The 18,314-nt window shown below is 34.8% G+C and overlaps 5 non-coding genes across 5 annotated transcripts; all 5 read right to left on the bottom strand.

Annotated features, from left to right (window-relative positions):
• Positions 1-2,194: 2,194 nt before the first annotated feature.
• Positions 2,195-2,268, bottom strand: TRNAS-ACU (transfer RNA serine (anticodon ACU)). The gene has a single exon. It is a non-coding gene; the product is annotated as a tRNA-Ser (tRNA).
• Positions 2,269-8,038: 5,770 nt separating this feature from the next.
• TRNAS-ACU (transfer RNA serine (anticodon ACU)) lies at positions 8,039-8,112 on the bottom strand. The gene has a single exon. It is a non-coding gene; the product is annotated as a tRNA-Ser (tRNA).
• A 2,265-nt stretch (positions 8,113-10,377) lies between these two features.
• Positions 10,378-10,451, bottom strand: TRNAS-ACU (transfer RNA serine (anticodon ACU)). Its single transcript has one exon. It is a non-coding gene; the product is annotated as a tRNA-Ser (tRNA).
• Positions 10,452-15,037: 4,586 nt separating this feature from the next.
• On the bottom strand, positions 15,038-15,111 carry TRNAS-ACU (transfer RNA serine (anticodon ACU)). The gene has a single exon. It is a non-coding gene; the product is annotated as a tRNA-Ser (tRNA).
• Positions 15,112-17,375: 2,264 nt separating this feature from the next.
• TRNAS-ACU (transfer RNA serine (anticodon ACU)) lies at positions 17,376-17,449 on the bottom strand. The gene has a single exon. It is a non-coding gene; the product is annotated as a tRNA-Ser (tRNA).
• Positions 17,450-18,314: the final 865 nt, after the last annotated feature.

The raw sequence follows: 18,314 nt of genomic DNA, 5'->3' as shown, positions 1-18,314 counted from the left end.
AAAGTCAATAATCTGGAGAGTTTTTGTAAAATGTTTCTTCCATCAACCAACGAAGAAACACATTGGTACTTTCCCATGATGAGTGAGTGCTTCAGGATCTCTTGCACTTACATGTGCAGCAGAGTACTGCAATGGAAGCATGCTGGGCCCATAACCCAGAGGTAGGCAGATTGAAACTATCCTTTGCTATATGCATTTTTTTTTGTTAATTTAAGTAATCAAAACTGGGATTGATATTTTTGCTCTTTTATTTTTACTTGAAGTACAATAACTTTTACCATTTTAATTTGTTTGAATAGTATATTGACAGTATAGTTTTCTTTAAAAAATCCACTTAATTTTCTTTACCCTATTATTAAAAGGGTAATTGACAAAAACAAACTACATTGTCACCAGAAGAGCAATACAAAATGTACAAGTGATATATTAAAATCATCTTTCCAGCTTGAATTTCAATGATGCATTGGGGCAACGATTTTGTGAGAAACATCTTCACCCTTAAATAAAGATTTTCTTAATTCCTTACCTGTGTGCTAATTAGATATCACCTTGTTTTCACATTAAACAAACTTCCACATGAGAAAGCAGCAAGGATGCAGTGGCGTTAATGTTTCCTGGTGTCAACCTGTATTATTTCAGTAGAAATTGAAATGAGGATGCATCTTGCTGCCTTTCCAATGAAGCAAGTTTAATTTAGTAATAGGTGAAAAACCATCCCTACAAAGGTGTTAATCAGAGACTTGGCTTTGTGGACACTTTTCAGAGAACAAATTTGTTAGCATAAAAATAAAGTCAGAAAATGAAGAGCTGTTTAATCACTCAATTGGATTTTTTTTGCCAGCATATTTCTTTTTCTCTGCAACCCACTGCTAAATTGTGCTTCCTATCTGTTTTTATAAAATCACTGAATCAAATCTTACTCTGATTACATCAGAGAAGGCCAGGTACCCTACACCATAACAGGGAGTTTGAAATTTTGACTTGTCTACTTAAAGATCACCAAAATCTGATAACAAGGTCAATTACGTGCCTGGGTGGGATTGAACCACCAACCTTTTGGTTAATAGCCGTGCACACTAACTGATTGCGCCACAAAGACACTTTGCAAAAGGACATACTGACAAAGGCTAATAAGCATTCATCTAAAACGTTTCCTAGAAAAACTTTAAAAAGTCAATAATCTGGAGAGTTTTTGTAAAATGTTTCTTCCATCAACCAACGAAGAAACACATTGGTACTTTCCCATGATGAGTGAGTGCTTCAGGATCTCTTGCACTTACATGTGCAGCAGAGTACAGCAATGGAAGCATGCTGGGCCCAAAACCCAGCGGTAGGCAGATTGAAACTATCCTTTGCTATATGCATTTTTTTTTGTTCATTTAAGTAATCAAAACTGGGATTGATATTTTTGCTCTTTTATTTTTACTTAAAGTACAATAACTTTTACCATTTTAATTTGTTTTAATAGTATATTGACAGTATTGTTTTCTTTCAAAAATCCACTTAATTTTCTTTACCCTATTATTAAAATGGTAATTGACAAAAACAAACTACATTGTCACCAGAAGAGCAATACAAAATGTACAAGTGATATATTAAAATCATCTTTCCAGCTTGAATTTCAATGATGCATTGGGGCAACGATTTTGTGAGCAACATCTTCACCCTTAAATAAAGATTTTCTTAATTCCTTACCTGTGTGCTAATTAGATATCACCTTGTTTTCACATTAAACAGACTTCCACGTGAGAAAGCAGCAAGGATACAGTGGCGTTAATGTTTCCTGGTGTCAACCTGTATTATTTCAGTAGACATTGAATTGAGGATGCATCTTGCTGCCTTTCCAATGAAGCAAGTTTAATTTAGTAATAGGTGAAAAACCATCCCTACAAAGGTGTTAATCAGAGACTTGGCTTTGTGGACACTTTTCAAAGAACAAATTTGTTAGCATAAAAATAAAGCCAGAAAATGAAGAGCTGTTTAATCACTCAATTGGATTTTTTTTGCCAGCATATTTCTTTTTCTCTGCAACCCACTGCTAAATTGTGCTTCCTAGCTGTTTTTATAAAATCACTGAATCAAATCTAACTCTGATTACATCAGAGAAGGCCAGGTACCCTACACCATAACAGGGGGTTTGAAATTTTGACTTGTCTACTTAAAGATCACCAAAATCTGATAACAAGGTCAATTACGTCCCTGGGTGGGATTGAACCACCAACTTTTTGGTTAGTAGCCAAACACACTAACCGATTGCGCCACAGAGACACTTTGTAAAAAGTACATACTGACAAAGGCTAATAAGCATACATCTAGAACGTTTCCTAGAAAAACTTTAAAAAGTCAATAATCTGGAGAGTTTTTGTAAGATGTTTCTTCCATCAACCAACGAAGAAACACATTGGTACTTTCCCATGATGACTGAGTGCTTCAGGATCTCTTGCACTTACATGTGCAGCAGAGTACTGCAATGGAAGCATGCTGGGCCCATAACCCAGAGGTAGGCAGATTGAAACTATCCTTTGCTATATGCATTTTTTTTTGTTAATTTAAGTAATCAAAACTGGGATTGATATTTTTGCTCTTTTATTTTTACTTAAAGTACAATAACTTTTACCATTTTAATTTGTTTTAATAGTATATTGACAGTATAGTTTTCTTTAAAAAATCCACTTAATTTTCTTTACCCTATTATTAAAAGGGTAATTGACAAAAACAAACTACATTGTCACCAGAAGAGCAATACAAAATGTTCAAGTGATATATTAAAATCATCTTTCCAGCTTGAATTTCAATGATGCATTGGGGCAACGATTTTGTGAGAAACATCTTCACCCTTAAATAAAGATTTTCTTAATTCCTTACCTGTGTGCTAATTAGATATCACCTTGTTTTCACATTAAACAGACTTCTACATGAGAAAGCAGCAAGGATGCAGTGGCGTTAATGTTTCCTGGTGTCAACCTGTATTATTTCAGTAGACATTGAAATGAGGATGCATCTTGCTGCCTTTCCAATGAAGCAAGTTTAATTTAGTAATAGGTGAAAAACCATCCCTACAAAGGTGTTAATCAGAGACTTGGCTTTGTGGACACTTTTCAGAGAACAAATTTGTTAGCATAAAAATAAAGCCAGAAAATGAAGAGCTGTTTAATCACTCAATTGGATTTTTTTTGCCAGCATATTTCTTTTTCTCTACAACCCACTGCTAAATTGTGCTTCCTAGCTGTTTTTATAAAATCAATGATTCAAATCTAACTCTGATTACATCAGAGAAGGCCAGGTACCCTACACCATAACAGGGGGTTTGAAATTTTGACTTGTCTACTTAAAGATCACCAAAATCTGATAACAAGGTCAATTACGTCCCTGGGTTGGATTGAACCACCAACCTTTTGGTTCGTAGCCGGACACACTAACCGATTGCGCCACAGAGACACTTTGCAAAAGGTACTTACTGACAAAGGCTAATAAGCATACATCTAGAACGTTTCCTAGAAAAACTTTAAAAAGTCAATAATCTGGAGAGTTTTTGTAAGATGTTTCTTCCATCAACCAACGAAGAAACACATTGGTACTTTCCCATGATGACTGAGTGCTTCAGGATCTCTTGCACTTACATGTGCAGCAGAGTACTGCAATGGAAGCATGCTGGGCCCATAACCCAGAGGTAGGCAGATTGAAACTATCCTTTGCTATATGCATTTTTTTTTGTTAATTTAAGTAATCAAAACTGGGATTGATATTTTTGCTCTTTTATTTTTACTTGAAGTACAATAACTTTTACCATTTTAATTTGTTTGAATAGTATATTGACAGTATAGTTTTCTTTAAAAAATCCACTTAATTTTCTTTACCCTATTATTAAAAGGGTAATTGACAAAAACAAACTACATTGTCACCAGAAGAGCAATACAAAATGTACAAGTGATATATTAAAATCATCTTTCCAGCTTGAATTTCAATGATGCATTGGGGCAACGATTTTGTGAGAAACATCTTCACCCTTAAATAAAGATTTTCTTAATTCCTTACCTGTGTGCTAATTAGATATCACCTTGTTTTCACATTAAACAGACTTCTACATGAGAAAGCAGCAAGGATGCAGTGGCGTTAATGTTTCCTGGTGTCAACCTGTATTATTTCAGTAGACATTGAAATGAGGATGCATCTTGCTGCCTTTCCAATGAAGCAAGTTTAATTTAGTAATAGGTGAAAAACCATCCCTACAAAGGTGTTAATCAGAGACTTGGCTTTGTGGACACTTTTCAGAGAACAAATTTGTTAGCATAAAAATAAAGCCAGAAAATGAAGAGCTGTTTAATCACTCAATTGGATTTTTTTGCCAGCATATTTCTTTTTCTCTGCAACCCACTGCTAAATTGTGCTTTCTAGCTGTTTTTATAAAATCAATGAATCAAATCTAATTACATCAGAGAAGGCCAGGTACCCTACACCATAACAGGGGGTTTGAAATTTTGACTTGTCTACTTAAAGATCACCAAAATCTGATAACAAGGTCAATTACGTCCCTGGTTGGGATTGAACCACCAACCTTTTGGTTAGTAGCCGGACACACTAGCTGATTGCGCTACAGAGACACTTTGCAAAAAGTCCATACTGACAAAGGCTAATAAGCATACATCTAGAACGTTTCCTAGAAAAACTTTAAAAAGTCAATAATCTGGAGAGTTTTTGTAAGATGTTTCTTCCATCAACCAACGAAGAAACACATTGGTACTTTCCCATGATGAGTGAGTGCTTCAGGATCTCTTGCACTTACATGTGCAGCAGAGTACTGCAATGGAAGCATGCTGGGCCCATAACCCAGAGGTAGGCAGATTGAAACTATCCTTTGCTATATGCATTTTTTTTTGTTAATTTAAGTAATCAAAACTGGGATTGATATTTTTGCTCTTTTATTTTTACTTAAAGTACAATAACTTTTACCATTTTAATTTGTTTTAATAGTATATTGACAGTATTGTTTTCTTTCAAAAATCCACTTAATTTTCTTTACCCTATTATTAAAATGGTAATTGACAAAAACAAACTACATTGCCACCAGAAGAGCAATACAAAATGTACAAGTGATATATTAAAATCATCTTTCCAGCTTGAATTTCAATGATGCATTGGGGCAACGATTTTGTGAGAAACATCTTCACCCTTAAATAAAGATTTTCTTAATTCCTTACCTGTGTGCTAATTAGATATCACCTTGTTTTCACATTAAACAGACTTCCACATGAGAAAGCAGCAAGGATACAGTGGCGTTAATGTTTCCTGGTGTCAACCTGTATTATTTCAGTAGACATTGAATTAAGGATGCATCTTGCTGCCTTTCCAATGAAGCAAGTTTAATTTAGTAATAGGTGAAAAACCATCCCTACAAAGGTGTTAATCAGAGACTTGGCTTTGTGGACACTTTTCAAAGAACAAATTTGTTAGCATAAAAATAAAGCCAGAAAATGAAGAGCTGTTTAATCACTCAATTGGATTTTTTTTGCCAGCATATTTCTTTTTCTCTGCAACCCACTGCTAAATTGTGCTTCCTAGCTGTTTTTATAAAATCACTGAATCAAATCTAACTCTGATTACATCAGAGAAGGCCAGGTACCCTACACCATAACAGGGGGTTTGAAATTTTGACTTGTCTACTTAAAGATCACCAAAATCTGATAACAAGGTCAATTACGTCCCTGGGTGGGATTGAACCACCAACCTTTTGGTTAGTAGCCAGACACACTAACCGATTGCGCCACAGAGTCACTTTGTAAAAAATACATACTGACAAAGGCTAATAAGCATACATCTAGAACGTTTCCTAGAAAAACTTTAAAAAGTCAATAATCTGGAGAGTTTTTGTAAGATGTTTCTTCCATCAACCAACGAAGAAACACATTGGTACTTTCCCATGATGACTGAGTGCTTCAGGATCTCTTGCACTTACATGTGCAGCAGAGTACTGCAATGGAAGCATGCTGGGCCCATAACCCAGAGGTAGGCAGATTGAAACTATCCTTTGCTATATGCATTTTTTTTTGTTAATTTAAGTAATCAAAACTGGGATTGATATTTTTGCTCTTTTATTTTTACTTGAAGTACAATAACTTTTACCATTTTAATTTGTTTGAATAGTATATTGACAGTATAGTTTTCTTTAAAAAATCCACTTAATTTTCTTTACCCTATTATTAAAAGGGTAATTGACAAAAACAAACTACATTGTCACCAGAAGAGCAATACAAAATGTACAAGTGATATATTAAAATCATCTTTCCAGCTTGAATTTCAATGATGCATTGGGGCAACGATTTTGTGAGAAACATCTTCACCCTTAAATAAAGATTTTCTTAATTCCTTACCTGTGTGCTAATTAGATATCACCTTGTTTTCACATTAAACAGACTTCTACATGAGAAAGCAGCAAGGATGCAGTGGCATTAATGTTTCCTGATGTCAACCTGTATTATTTCAGTAGACATTGAAATGAGGATGCATCTTGCTGCCTTTCCAATGAAGCAAGTTTAATTTAGTAATAGGTGAAAAACCATCCCTACAAAGGTGTTAATCAGAGACTTGGCTTTGTGGACACTTTTCAGAGAACAAATTTGTTAGCATAAAAATAAAGCCAGAAAATGAAGAGCTGTTTAATCACTCAATTGGATTTTTTTTTGCCAGCATATTTCTTTTTCTCTGCAACCCACTGCTAAATTGTGCTTCCTAGCTGTTTTTATAAAATCACTGAATCAAATCTAACTCTGATTACATCAGAGAAGGCCAGGTACCCTACACCAGAACAGGGGGATTTGAAATTTTGACTTGTCTACTTAAAGATCACCAAAATCTGATAACAAGGTCAATTACGTCCCTGGGTGGGATTGAACCACCAACCTTTTGGTTAATAGCCGTGCACACTAACTGATTGCGCCACAAAGACACTTTGCAAAAGTACATACTGACAAAGGCTAATAAGCATTCATCTAAAACGTTTCCTAGAAAAACTTTAAAAAGTCAATAATCTGGAGAGTTTTTGTAAAATGTTTCTTCCATCAACCAACGAAGAAACACATTGGTACTTTCCCATGATGAGTGAGTGCTTCAGGATCTCTTGCACTTACATGTGCAGCAGAGTACAGCAATGGAAGCATGCTGGGCCCAAAACCCAGCGGTAGGCAGATTGAAACTATCCTTTGCTATATGCATTTTTTTTTGTTCATTTAAGTAATCAAAACTGGGATTGATATTTTTGCTCTTTTATTTTTACTTAAAGTACAATAACTTTTACCATTTTAATTTGTTTTAATAGTATATTGACAGTATTGTTTTCTTTCAAAAATCCACTTAATTTTCTTTACCCTATTATTAAAAGGGTAATTGACAAAAACAAACTACATTGTCACCAGAAGAGCAATACAAAATGTACAAGTGATATATTAAAATCATCTTTCCAGCTTGAATTTCAATGATGCATTGGGGCAACGATTTTGTGAGCAACATCTTCACCCTTAAATAAAGATTTTCTTAATTCCTTACCTGTGTGCTAATTAGATATCACCTTGTTTTCACATTAAACAGACTTCCACATGAGAAAGCAGCAAGGATACAGTGGCGTTAATGTTTCCTGGTGTCAACCTGTATTATTTCAGTAGACATTGAATTGAGGATGCATCTTGCTGCCTTTCCAATGAAGCAAGTTTAATTTAGTAATAGGTGAAAAACCATCCCTACAAAGGTGTTAATCAGAGACTTGGCTTTGTGGACACTTTTCAAAGAACAAATTTGTTAGCATAAAAATAAAGCCAGAAAATGAAGAGCTGTTTAATCACTCAATTGGATTTTTTTTGCCAGCATATTTCTTTTTCTCTGCAACCCACTGCTAAATTGTGCTTCCTAGCTGTTTTTATAAAATCACTGAGTCAAATCTAACTCTGATTACATCAGAGAAGGCCAGGTACCCTACACCATAACAGGGGGTTTGAAATTTTGACTTGTCTACTTAAAGATCACCAAAATCTGATAACAAGGTCAATTACGTCCCTGGGTGGGATTGAACCACCAACTTTTTGGTTAGTAGCCAAACACACTAACCGATTGCGCCACAGAGACACTTTGTAAAAAGTACATACTGACAAAGGCTAATAAGCATACATCTAGAACGTTTCCTAGAAAAACTTTAAAAAGTCAATAATCTGGAGAGTTTTTGTAAGATGTTTCTTCCATCAACCAACGAAGAAACACATTGGTACTTTCCCATGATGACTGAGTGCTTCAGGATCTCTTGCACTTACATGTGCAGCAGAGTACTGCAATGGAAGCATGCTGGGCCCATAACCCAGAGGTAGGCAGATTGAAACTATCCTTTGCTATATGCATTTTTTTTTGTTAATTTAAGTAATCAAAACTGGGATTGATATTTTTGCTCTTTTATTTTTACTTAAAGTACAATAACTTTTACCATTTTAATTTGTTTTAATAGTATATTGACAGTATAGTTTTCTTTAAAAAATCCACTTAATTTTCTTTACCCTATTATTAAAAGGGTAATTGACAAAAACAAACTACATTGTCACCAGAAGAGCAATACAAAATGTTCAAGTGATATATTAAAATCATCTTTCCAGCTTGAATTTCAATGATGCATTGGGGCAACGATTTTGTGAGAAACATCTTCACTCTTAAATAAAGATTTTCTTAATTCCTTACCTGTGTGCTAATTAGATATCACCTTGTTTTCACATTAAACAGACTTCTACATGAGAAAGCAGCAAGGATGCAGTGGCGTTAATGTTTCCTGGTGTCAACCTGTATTATTTCAGTAGACATTGAAATGAGGATGCATCTTGCTGCCTTTCCAATGAAGCAAGTTTAATTTAGTAATAGGTGAAAAACCATCCCTACAAAGGTGTTAATCAGAGACTTGGCTTTGTGGACACTTTTCAGAGAACAAATTTGTTAGCATAAAAATAAAGCCAGAAAATGAAGAGCTGTTTAATCACTCAATTGGATTTTTTTTGCCAGCATATTTCTTTTTCTCTACAACCCACTGCTAAATTGTGCTTCCTAGCTGTTTTTATAAAATCAATGAATCAAATCTAACTCTGATTACATCAGAGAAGGCCAGGTACCCTACACCATAACAGGGGGTTTGAAATTTTGACTTGTCTACTTAAAGATCACCAAAATCTGATAACAAGGTCAATTACGTCCCTGGGTTGGATTGAACCACCAACCTTTTGGTTAGTAGCCGGACACACTAACCGATTGCGCCACAGAGACACTTTGCAAAAGGTACTTACTGACAAAGGCTAATAAGCATACATCTAGAACGTTTCCTAGAAAAACTTTAAAAAGTCAATAATCTGGAGAGTTTTTGTAAGATGTTTCTTCCATCAACCAACGAAGAAACACATTGGTACTTTCCCATGATGACTGAGTGCTTCAGGATCTCTTGCACTTACATGTGCAGCAGAGTACTGCAATGGAAGCATGCTGGGCCCATAACCCAGAGGTAGGCAGATTGAAACTATCCTTTGCTATATGCTTTTTTTTTTGTTAATTTAAGTAATCAAAACTGGGATTGATATTTTTGCTCTTTTATTTTTTCTTAAAGTACAATAACTTTTACCATTTTAATTTGTTTTAATAGTATATTGACAGTATAGTTTTCTTTAAAAAATCCACTTAATTTTCTTTACCCTATTATTAAAAGGGTAATTGACAAAAACAAACTACATTGTCACCAGAAGAGCAATACAAAATGTACAAGTGATATATTAAAATCATCTTTCCAGCTTGAATTTCAATGATGCATTGGGGCAACGATTTTGTGAGAAACATCTTCACCCTTAAATAAAGATTTTCTTAATTCCTTACCTGTGTGCTAATTAGATATCACCTTGTTTTCACATTAAACAGACTTCTACATGAGAAAGCAGCAAGGATGCAGTGGCGTTAATGTTTCCTGGTGTCAACCTGTATTATTTCAGTAGACATTGAAATGAGGATGCATCTTGCTGCCTTTCCAATGAAGCAAGTTTAATTTAGTAATAGGTGAAAAACCATCCCTACAAAGGTGTTAATCAGAGACTTGGCTTTGTGGACACTTTTCAGAGAACAAATTTGTTAGCATAAAAATAAAGCCAGAAATGAAGAGCTGTTTAATCACTCAATTGGATTTTTTTTGCCAGCATATTTCTTTTTCTCTGCAACCCACTGCTAAATTGTGCTTCCTAGCTGTTTTTATAAAATCAATGAATCAAATCTAACTCTGATTACATCAGAGAAGGCCAGGTACCCTACACCATAACAGGGGATTTGAAATTTTGACTTGTCTACTTAAAGATCACCAAAATCTGATAACAAGGTCAGTTACGTCCCTGGGTGGGATTGAACCACCAACCTTTTGGTTAGTAGCCGGACACACTAACCGATTGCGCCACAGAGACACTTTGCAAAAAGTACATTCTGACAAAGGCTAATAAGCATACATCTAGAACGTTTCCTAGAAAAACTTTAAAAAGTCAATAATCTGGAGAGTTTTTGTAAGATGTTTCTTCCATCAACCAACGAAGAAACACATTGGTACTTTCCCATGATGACTGAGTGCTTCAGGATCACTTGCACTTACATGTGCAGCAGAGTACTGCAATGGAAGCATGCTGGGCCCATAACCCAGAGGTAGGCAGATTGAAACTATCCTTTGCTATATGCATTTTTTTTTGTTAATTTAAGTAATCAAAACTGGGATTGATATTTTTGCTCTTTTATTTTTACTTGAAGTACAATAACTTTTACCATTTTAATTTGTTTGAATAGTATATTGACAGTATAGTTTTCTTTAAAAAATCCACTTAATTTTCTTTACCCTATTATTAAAAGGGTAATTGACAAAAACAAACTACATTGTCACCAGAAGAGCAATACAAAATGTACAAGTGATATATTAAAATCATCTTTCCAGCTTGAATTTCAATGATGCATTGGGGCAACGATTTTGTGAGAAACATCTTCACCCTTAAATAAAGATTTTCTTAATTCCTTACCTGTGTGCTAATTAGATATCACCTTGTTTTCACATTAAACAGACTTCTACATGAGAAAGCAGCAAGGATGCAGTGGCGTTAATGTTTCCTGGTGTCAACCTGTATTATTTCAGTAGACATTGAAATGAGGATGCATCTTGCTGCCTTTCCAATGAAGCAAGTTTAATTTAGTAATAGGTGAAAAACCATCCCTACAAAGGTGTTAATCAGAGACTTGGCTTTGTGGACACTTTTCAGAGAACAAATTTGTTAGCATAAAAATAAAGCCAGAAAATGAAGAGCTGTTTAATCACTCAATTGGATTTTTTTGCCAGCATATTTCTTTTTCTCTGCAACCCACTGCTAAATTGTGCTTTCTAGCTGTTTTTATAAAATCAATGAATCAAATCTAATTACATCAGAGAAGGCCAGGTACCCTACACCATAACAGGGGGTTTGAAATTTTGACTTGTCTACTTAAAGATCACCAAAATCTGATAACAAGGTCAATTACGTCCCTGGGTGGGATTGAACCACCAACCTTTTGTTAGTAGCCAGACACACTAACCGATTGCGCCACAGAGACACTTTGTAAAAAGTACTTACTGACAAAGGCTAATAAGCATACATCTAGAACGTTTCCTAGAAAAACTTTAAAAAGTCAATAATCTGGAGAGTTTTTGTAAGATGTTTCTTCCATCAACCAACGAAGAAACACATTGGTACTTTCCCATGATGACTGAGTGCTTCAGGATCTCTTGCACTTACATGTGCAGCAGAGTACTGCAATGGAAGCATGCTGGGCCCATAACCCAGAGGTAGGCAGATTGAAACTATCCTTTGCTATATGCATTTTTTTTTGTTAATTTAAGTAATCAAAACTGGGATTGATATTTTTGCTCTTTTATTTTTACTTAAAGTACAATAACTTTTACCATTTTAATTTGTTTTAATAGTATATTGACAGTATAGTTTTCTTTAAAAAATCCACTTAATTTTCTTTACCCTATTATTAAAAGGGTAATTGACAAAAACAAACTACATTGTCACCAGAAGAGCAATACAAAATGTTCAAGTGATATATTAAAATCATCTTTCCAGCTTGAATTTCAATGATGCATTGGGGCAACGATTTTGTGAGAAACATCTTCACCCTTAAATAAAGATTTTCTTAATTCCTTACCTGTGTGCTAATTAGATATCACCTTGTTTTCACATTAAACAGACTTCTACATGAGAAAGCAGCAAGGATGCAGTGGCGTTAATGTTTCCTGGTGTCAACCTGTATTATTTCAGTAGACATTGAAATGAGGATGCATCTTGCTGCCTTTCCAATGAAGCAAGTTTAATTTAGTAATAGGTGAAAAACCATCCCTACAAAGGTGTTAATCAGAGACTTGGCTTTGTGGACACTTTTCAAAGAACAAATTTGTTAGCATAAAAATAAAGCCAGAAAATGAAGAGCTGTTTAATCACTCAATTGGATTTTTTTTTGCCAGCATATTTCTTTTTCTCTGCAACCCACTGCTAAATTGTGCTTCCTAGCTGTTTTTATAAAATCACTGAATCAAATCTAACTCCATCAGAGAAGGCCAGGTACCCTACACCAGAACAGGGGGATTTGAAATTTTGACTTGTCTACTTAAAGATCACCAAAATCTGATAACAAGGTCAATTACGTCCCTGGGTGGGATTGAACCACCAACCTTTTGGTTAATAGCCGTGCACACTAACTGATTGCGCCACAAAGACACTTTGCAAAAGTACATACTGACAAAGGCTAATAAGCATTCATCTAAAACGTTTCCTAGAAAAACTTTAAAAAGTCAATAATCTGGAGAGTTTTTGTAAAATGTTTCTTCCATCAACCAACGAAGAAACACATTGGTACTTTCCCATGATGAGTGAGTGCTTCAGGATCTCTTGCACTTACATGTGCAGCAGAGTACAGCAATGGAAGCATGCTGGGCCCAAAACCCAGCGGTAGGCAGATTGAAACTATCCTTTGCTATATGCATTTTTTTTTGTTCATTTAAGTAATCAAAACTGGGATTGATATTTTTGCTCTTTTATTTTTACTTAAAGTACAATAACTTTTACCATTTTAATTTGTTTTAATAGTATATTGACAGTATTGTTTTCTTTCAAAAATCCACTTAATTTTCTTTACCCTATTATTAAAATGGTAATTGACAAAAACAAACTACATTGTCACCAGAAGAGCAATACAAAATGTACAAGTGATATATTAAAATCATCTTTCCAGCTTGAATTTCAATGATGCATTGGGGCAACGATTTTGTGAGCAACATCTTCACCCTTAAATAAAGATTTTCTTAATTCCTTACCTGTGTGCTAATTAGATATCACCTTGTTTTCACATTAAACAGACTTCCACATGAGAAAGCAGCAAGGATACAGTGGCGTTAATGTTTCCTGGTGTCAACCTGTATTATTTCAGTAGACATTGAATTGAGGATGCATCTTGCTGCCTTTCCAATGAAGCAAGTTTAATTTAGTAATAGGTGAAAAACCATCCCTACAAAGGTGTTAATCAGAGACTTGGCTTTGTGGACACTTTTCAAAGAACAAATTTGTTAGCATAAAAATAAAGCCAGAAAATGAAGAGCTGTTTAATCACTCAATTGGATTTTTTTTGCCAGCATATTTCTTTTTCTCTGCAACCCACTGCTAAATTGTGCTTCCTAGCTGTTTTTATAAAATCACTGAGTCAAATCTAACTACATCAGAGAAGGCCAGGTACCCTACAGCATAACAGGGGGTTTGAAATTTTGACTTGTCTACTTAAAGATCACCAAAATCTGATAACAAGGTCAATTACATCCCTGGTTGGGATTGAACCACCAACCTTTTGGTTAGTAGCCGGACACACTAACCGATTGCGCCACAGAGACACTTTGCAAAAATTACATACTGACAAAGTCTAATAAGCATACATCTAGAACGTTTCCTAGAAAAACTTTAAAAAGTCAATAATCTGGAGAGTTTTTGTAAGATGTTTCTTCCATCAACCAATGAAGAAACACATTGGTACTTTCCCATGATGAGTGAGTGCTTCAGGATCTCTTGCACTTACATGTGCAGCAGAGTACTGCAATGGAAGCATGCTGGGCCCATAACCCAGAGGTAGGCAGATTGAAACTATCCTTTGCTATATGCATTTTTTTTGTTAATTTAAGTAATCAAAACTGGGATTGATATTTTTGCTCTTTTATTTTTACTTGAAGTACAATAACTTTTACCATTTTAATTTGTTTGAATAGTATATTGACAGTATAGTTTTCTTTAAAAAATCCACTTAATTTTCTTTACCCTATTATTAAAAGGGTAATTGACAAAAACAAACTACATTGTCACCAGAAGAGCAATACAAAATGTACAAGTGATATATTAAAATCATCTTTCCAGCTTGAATTTCAATGATGCATTGGGGCAACGATTTTGTGAGAAACATCTTTACCCTTAAATAAAGGTTTTCTTAATTCCTTACCTGTGTGCTAATTAGATATCACCTTGTTTTCACATTAAACAAACTTCCACATGTGAAAGCAGCAAGGATGCAGTGGCGTTAATGTTTCCTGGTGTCAACCTGTATTATTTCAGTAGAAATTGAAATGAGGATGCATCTTGCTGCCTTTCCAATGAAGCAAGTTTAATTTAGTAATAGGTGAAAAACCATCCCTACAAAGGTGTTAATCAGAGACTTGGCTTTGTGGACACTTTTCAGAGAACAAATTTGTTAGCATAAAAATAAAGCCAGAAAATGAAGAGCTGTTTAATCACTCAATTGGATTTTTTTTGCCAGCATATTTCTTTTTCTCTGCAACCCACTGCTAAATAGTGCTTCCTAGCTGTTTTTATAAAATCACTGAATCAAATCTAACTCTGATTACATCAGAGAAGGCCAGGTACCCTACACCATAACAGGGGGTTTGAAATTTTGACTTGTCTACTTAAAGATCACCAAAATCTGATAACAAGGTCAATTACGTCCCTGGGTGGGATTGAACCACCAACTTTTTGGTTAGTAGCCAAACACACTAACCGATTGCGCCACAGAGACACTTTGTAAAAAGTACATACTGACAAAGGCTAATAAGCATACATCTAGAACGTTTCCTAGAAAAACTTTAAAAAGTCAATAATCTGGAGAGTTTTTGTAAGATGTTTCTTCCATCAACCAACGAAGAAACACATTGGTACTTTCCCATGATGACTGAGTGCTTCAGGATCTCTTGCACTTACATGTGCAGCAGAGTACTGCAATGGAAGCATGCTGGGCCCATAACCCAGAGGTAGGCAGATTGAAACTATCCTTTGCTATATGCATTTTTTTTTGTTAATTTAAGTAATCAAAACTGGGATTGATATTTTTGCTCTTTTATTTTTACTTAAAGTACAATAACTTTTACCATTTTAATTTGTTTTAATAGTATATTGACAGTATAGTTTTCTTTAAAAAATCCACTTAATTTTCTTTACCCTATTATTAAAAGGGTAATTGACAAAAACAAACTACATTGTCACCAGAAGAGCAATACAAAATGTTCAAGTGATATATTAAAATCATCTTTCCAGCTTGAATTTCAATGATGCATTGGGGCAACGATTTTGTGAGAAACATCTTCACCCTTAAATAAAGATTTTCTTAATTCCTTACCTGTGTGCTAATTAGATATCACCTTGTTTTCACATTAAACAGACTTCTACATGAGAAAGCAGCAAGGATGCAGTGGCGTTAATGTTTCCTGGTGTCAACCTGTATTATTTCAGTAGACATTGAAATGAGGATGCATCTTGCTGCCTTTCCAATGAAGCAAGTTTAATTTAGTAATAGGTGAAAAACCATCCCTACAAAGGTGTTAATCAGAGACTTGGCTTTGTGGACACTTTTCAGAGAACAAATTTGTTAGCATAAAAATAAAGCCAGAAAATGAAGAGCTGTTTAATCACTCAATTGGATTTTTTTTGCCAGCATATTTCTTTTTCTCTACAACCCACTGCTAAATTGTGCTTCCTAGCTGTTTTTATAAAATCAATGAATCAAATCTAACTCTGATTACATCAGAGAAGGCCAGGTACCCTACACCATAACAGGGGGTTTGAAATTTTGACTTGTCTACTTAAAGATCACCAAAATCTGATAACAAGGTCAATTACGTCCCTGGGTTGGATTGAACCACCAACCTTTTGGTTAGTAGCCGGACACACTAACCGATTGCGCCACAGAGACACTTTGCAAAAGGTACTTACTGACAAAGGCTAATAAGCATACATCTAGAACGTTTCCTAGAAAAACTTTAAAAAGTCAATAATCTGGAGAGTTTTTGTAAGATGTTTCTTCCATCAACCAACGAAGAAACACATTGGTACTTTCCCATGATGACTGAGTGCTTCAGGATCTCTTGCACTTACATGTGCAGCAGAGTACTGCAATGGAAGCATGCTGGGCCCATAACCCAGAGGTAGGCAGATTGAAACTATCCTTTGCTATATGCATTTTTTTTGTTAATTTAAGTAATCAAAACTGGGATTGATATTTTTGCTCTTTTATTTTTTCTTAAAGTACAATAACTTTTACCATTTTAATTTGTTTTAATAGTATATTGACAGTATAGTTTTCTTTAAAAAATCCACTTAATTTTCTTTACCCTATTATTAAAAGGGTAATTGACAAAAACAAACTACATTGTCACCAGAAGAGCAATACAAAATGTACAAGTGATATATTAAAATCATCTTTCCAGCTTGAATTTCAATGATGCATTGGGGCAACGATTTTGTGAGAAACATCTTCACCCTTAAATAAAGATTTTCTTAATTCCTTACCTGTGTGCTAATTAGATATCACCTTGTTTTCACATTAAACAGACTTCCACATGAGAAAGCAGCAAGGATGCAGTGGCGTTAATGTTTCCTGGTGTCAACCCGTATTATTTCAGTAGACATTGAAATGAGGATGCATCTTGCTGTCTTTCCAATGAAGCAAATTTAATTTAGTAATAGGTGAAAAACCATCCCTACAAAGGTGTTAATCAGAGACTTGGCTTTGTGGACACTTTTCAGAGAACAAATTTGTTAGCATAAAAATAAAGCCAGAAAATGAAGAGCTGTTTAATCACTCAATTGGATTTTTTTGCCAGCATATTTCTTTTTCTCTGCAACCCACTGCTAAATTGTGCTTCCTAGCTGTTTTTATAAAATCACTGAATCAAATCTAACTCTGATTACATCAGAGAAGGCCAGGTACCCTACACCATAAGAGGGGGTTTGAAATTTTGACTTGTCTACTTAAAGATCACCAAAATCTGATAACAAGGTCAATTATGTCCCTGGGTGGGATTGAACCACCAACCTTTTGGTTAGTAGCCGGACACACTAACCGATTGCGCCACAGAGACACTTCACAAAAAGTACCTACTGACAAAGGCTAATAAGCATACATCTAGAACGTTCCCTAGAAAAACTTTAAAAAGTCAATAATCTGGAGAGTTTTTGTAAAATGTTTCTTCCATCAACCAACGAAGAAACACATTGGTACTTTCCCATGATGAGTGAGTGCTTCAGGATCTCTTGCACTTACATGTGCAGCAGAGTACTGCAATGGAAGCATGCTGGGCCCATAACCCAGAGGTAGGCAGATTGAAACTGTCCTTTGCTATATGCATTTTTTTTGTTAATTTAAGTAATCAAAACTGGGATTGATATTTTTGCTCTTTTATTTTTACTTGAAGTACAATAACTTTTACCATTTTAATTTGTTTAAATCCACTTAATTTTCTTTACCCTATTATTAAAAGGGTAATTGACAAAAACAAACTACATTGTCACCAGAAGAGCAATACAAAATGTACAAGTGATATATTAAAATCATCTTTCCAGCTTGAATTTCAATGATGCATTGGGGCAACGATTTTGTGAGAAACATCTTCACCCTTAAATAAAGATTTTCTTAAATCCTTACCTGTGTGCTAATTAGATATCACCTTGTTTTCACATTAAACAGACTTCCACATGAGAAAGCAGCAAGGATGCAGTGGCGTTAATGTTTCCTGGTGTCAACCCGTATTATTTCAGTAGACATTGAAATGAGGATGCATCTTGCTGCCTTTCCAATTAAGCAAATTTAATTTAGTAATAGGTGAAAAACCATCCCTACAAAGGTGTTAATCAGAGACTTGGCTTTGTGGACACTTTTCAGAGAACAAATTTGTTAGCATAAAAATAAAGCCAGAAAATGAAGAGCTGTTTAATCACTCAATTGGA

Source organism: Pseudophryne corroboree, unplaced genomic scaffold (genome assembly GCF_028390025.1).
Source record: "Pseudophryne corroboree isolate aPseCor3 unplaced genomic scaffold, aPseCor3.hap2 scaffold_389, whole genome shotgun sequence".
Classification (NCBI taxonomy): Eukaryota; Metazoa; Chordata; class Amphibia; order Anura; family Myobatrachidae; genus Pseudophryne; species Pseudophryne corroboree.
Note: the sequence above shows the minus strand (reverse complement) of the source record. Positions and strands in the feature narration are given on the sequence as shown.